This window comes from Carya illinoinensis, chromosome 15 (assembly GCF_018687715.1).
Source record: "Carya illinoinensis cultivar Pawnee chromosome 15, C.illinoinensisPawnee_v1, whole genome shotgun sequence".
NCBI classification, from domain to species: Eukaryota; Viridiplantae; Streptophyta; class Magnoliopsida; order Fagales; family Juglandaceae; genus Carya; species Carya illinoinensis.
The window spans coordinates 28,610,214-28,613,572 of NC_056766.1; the positions used below are offsets into that span (position 1 = coordinate 28,610,214).

General features: G+C 35.7%; 1 long non-coding RNA gene across 1 annotated transcript; it reads right to left on the reverse strand.

The window, feature by feature from the left end:
- Positions 1 to 359: 359 nt before the first annotated feature.
- LOC122295642 lies at positions 360 to 1,226 on the reverse strand. The gene is made up of 2 exons (XR_006238195.1): positions 813 to 1,226; positions 360 to 643 (listed from the first exon to the last, which is right to left on the reverse strand). It is a non-coding gene; the product is annotated as an uncharacterized LOC122295642 (long non-coding RNA).
- Positions 1,227 to 3,359: the final 2,133 nt, after the last annotated feature.

Below are 3,359 nucleotides of genomic sequence, written 5' to 3' on the forward strand. Positions count from 1 at the left end.
CATTTACCTCTGTCAACAGGAGGAAATGGACTACCACTAGCAAAAATGGCTCAGCCCTATGGGTAACAAAGATGAATAAACAGAAAAAAGGTCATTCTTGGTCATCTAGAGGAGAAACAATAGCTTAACAATTTCAAGCAAAACAATCGAAGATTCCTTATATAAGAAAAAAGAAGTTGCACATATGATATATTTGGCATGAAGAACATGAAACACTCAAGCATGCTTGTGTTAGCTGACTCCATGCATAAGCTTCCTCGGCAGTGCATTCAAATGCATATATATACATATATATATATATATATATTATATAATATGCAGTGCTTTATATGTGACCAATCTTGTAAAACTCTCAATGATTTGCAAAATGCTATCAATGCATCAATCAATAAAAATAAGCCTGGCAGACAAAAACCAGTAAACCAGTACTTGACAAGCTGAAGCTCTAAAACCCATCACAACTGAATACTTCTCACACATTCAAACATCCTCTTTAAAAAAAAACTCAAAATCACCAAAGAGAGAACAGAAAAATAGAGAAAAAAAAAAAACATACCCACGGATGAAGAAAACCCAGATAGAGCAATCTGCTAGATCTCCCCGATAGCCACCGGCATCCACTGCTTTGGGACCCACTGCAAATCTGGAAAAAGAAGAAAAAAAACGCCGGAGTGATGAAATGGAATCAAATTCTTACACTTATATGGAAAAAAAAAAGAAAAAAAAAAAAAAAAGAGGTATGCCTACGATGGCTATATGAAATGGAATCAAATTCTTACACTTATAAAACTTGGTATCTACTTGTGGCTAACCTTGTGGGTAACCTTCCATCGAGTATTCTGCCCAGCTGTGTCATTGGCAACAACAGGTAGGTCGATCCCCATGACTGATGAGAGCGAGAGAGGGACTGATGATGAGGCCGGCCTCCATCGAGTATGCTGCCGACAGAATACTAGAAGATGGAGAGAGGGATGACCTTTCGATTGGAGAAGGTCCCCACGACTGATGAGAGCGAGAGAGAATGAGTAAAGCGGCGGCTAGGGTTTCAAAATGTTAGATGAACGAGAGAGAGAGAGAGAGGGGGGGGATATTTAGCTGGGGGAAAAAAAATTAAACTGGGTACCGGGTGTTTAATCTGGTATCCGGATTTTAAATCCGTACCCAAACCACATAGGTCCGGGTTTTGCAATCCGGGTTTCGGCCTGGATAAAATCCCGGCCGAAACCCGAAACTGGAATCCAGTTTTACCAGATTCCGGACCATTCGGCCCGGATGAACAGTTCTAATTACAACCACTCCAGTTAAAATTGACATTTTGAGCCCTATTCTGTTTATATTGTTTTTGTAATATTTTTGTATTTGAATGATATTTTTATAAATTTTAAATCTAGATAATATTTAATTAATTATAAAATATAAATTATATTTATATAATTTTAATTTTTTATAATTTTAAATATTTATATATAATATATAATTAATTCAAAAACAGCATATTAAAATATATCAATATTGAGATTTCATATCTCAAATCATAATAATCGTCAAAACAGAATTTAAAACATTCGACGAAACCGAGCTACAACGACGGTCAAGAAGTAGAAAGACGAGAGTGAAAGGGCCAACGATAAAGATTCTCGCATGGTATATATATATATATATATATATAATATCGTAGGGAATAGGGACAAACTTTCGGCTAATTTGATGCTGCAATATTTAATACTTATATTCTATTTTGATATTTTATTATTTATTTCGTCCCTGAAAGTCGTCTGGGTACAAAGGAAATGGTATTGGGAGTAGCCTTTTTCTGTTTTTAAAGATTCCAACACGTGTGGGGACCTTCGACCCTCACCTGCTTGTACATCCAATTACAAAAGGTGCTCGTTAGATGGATGATAGCACGACGAAGTGGATTAGTTGCATGATGTGGGGGCCAAAAACCATCCATTTCATTAAAACCATGGCTCCACTACTGACAGGGGCGCCCAAGGGATAAGGAGTGCACGTGGATGATAGTAAGTCTGTTGTGGAAAATTTAAAATTGAGAATGGGACAGTGATGGAATCAGAGGGAGAGACGACAGCTTTATTATTTTTTTTAAAATTTAATTATAAATATAATTATATATTAATTTATTATAATTAGTTAAAACATAGATTTATTAAAAATAATATTAATTAAAATTTTAAATATGAAAAAATCAATATTGATATCCAGATTAATACGTGACTTTATTATTACGTAACAAAATTCTTTTTTTCGATCTCTATCATTGAATATTCTCCATGTCTCTCTCTAACATTTTTTTTCTTAATTTTTAAGAATTTTTCAGATTTTTTTTTCTTTTTTCTTTTTTTTGTGTAAATCTATCTTTCACTTGAGACCTTCAAGTTTAGATAAAAAATTGAAATGATATTTTTCTCCAAAATTTTTAAAATTTTAGAATCTAAAGTAAGAAAGATGTATATATACATCAAATTTATAATTGCTCTAATGATTTTTTAAATAATATTAATTTTAATAAATATCATACAACCTAATTTATTTATCTATTTTTCTTTTCAAATCCCTAGAATTTAAACTGAAATTTTAAAAATACAAACCCAAATATACCATTGTCCAACTTAAAGTTGTTGCCCAAGAGGAATCGCATCCGGATCTTTAAAGGTTAAATTTAGCAAAAAATTGACAAATTTTGTCTAAAACGAGTCTACTACTGTAGCCAAGTTAAATAATAAAAGGTTTTATTTTATAGAAAGTCCGGCATAAAAAACAGTCATTATTGATGCAGTTTCAAGCGATGTCCACGTGCTTCCAACCAACTTTTACAGTAAGAATAAGAGACTCGAGAAATGGACAATCAGGCTTTGTTGAAAAAACCCTCCGTTCTCTCTCTATAAAATCCTAACAGACCAGATCGATCGACGGGGGTGGGAGCTTCGGCTCCTCCCCCCGCCTCCCTTCCCCCTTCTTCTCTCTATTTGCTGTTTCTGTGTTTTTTTTTTTTCCTTTTGTTTTGGGTTTTTGTGTGATTTTAGGTAAATAAATAGGGGAGTTCCGACGGGACCGTTTCCAGCCACCGACAGTCAACACGAAACCCACCAAAGCGTTGGCCAGCTGCCGATCTTCAAGACAACCAAATGCGGCGCCAGAAGGGAGGGAGCATAGCCAGCACGTGCGGGACAGAGTCTCGAACAAAACCGGAGCGTGGTTGTCACGCGCCACCGGGGAGCCACCTGCCGACTCAAAACCTGGCTTTTCTGGGTATTAAGACTCCGGGTGATCATCGAACGACCATTGGACCCCCTCTAAGAGTGGTTGCGTTGCATGCACCACTGGTTTGTTTTGTTTTC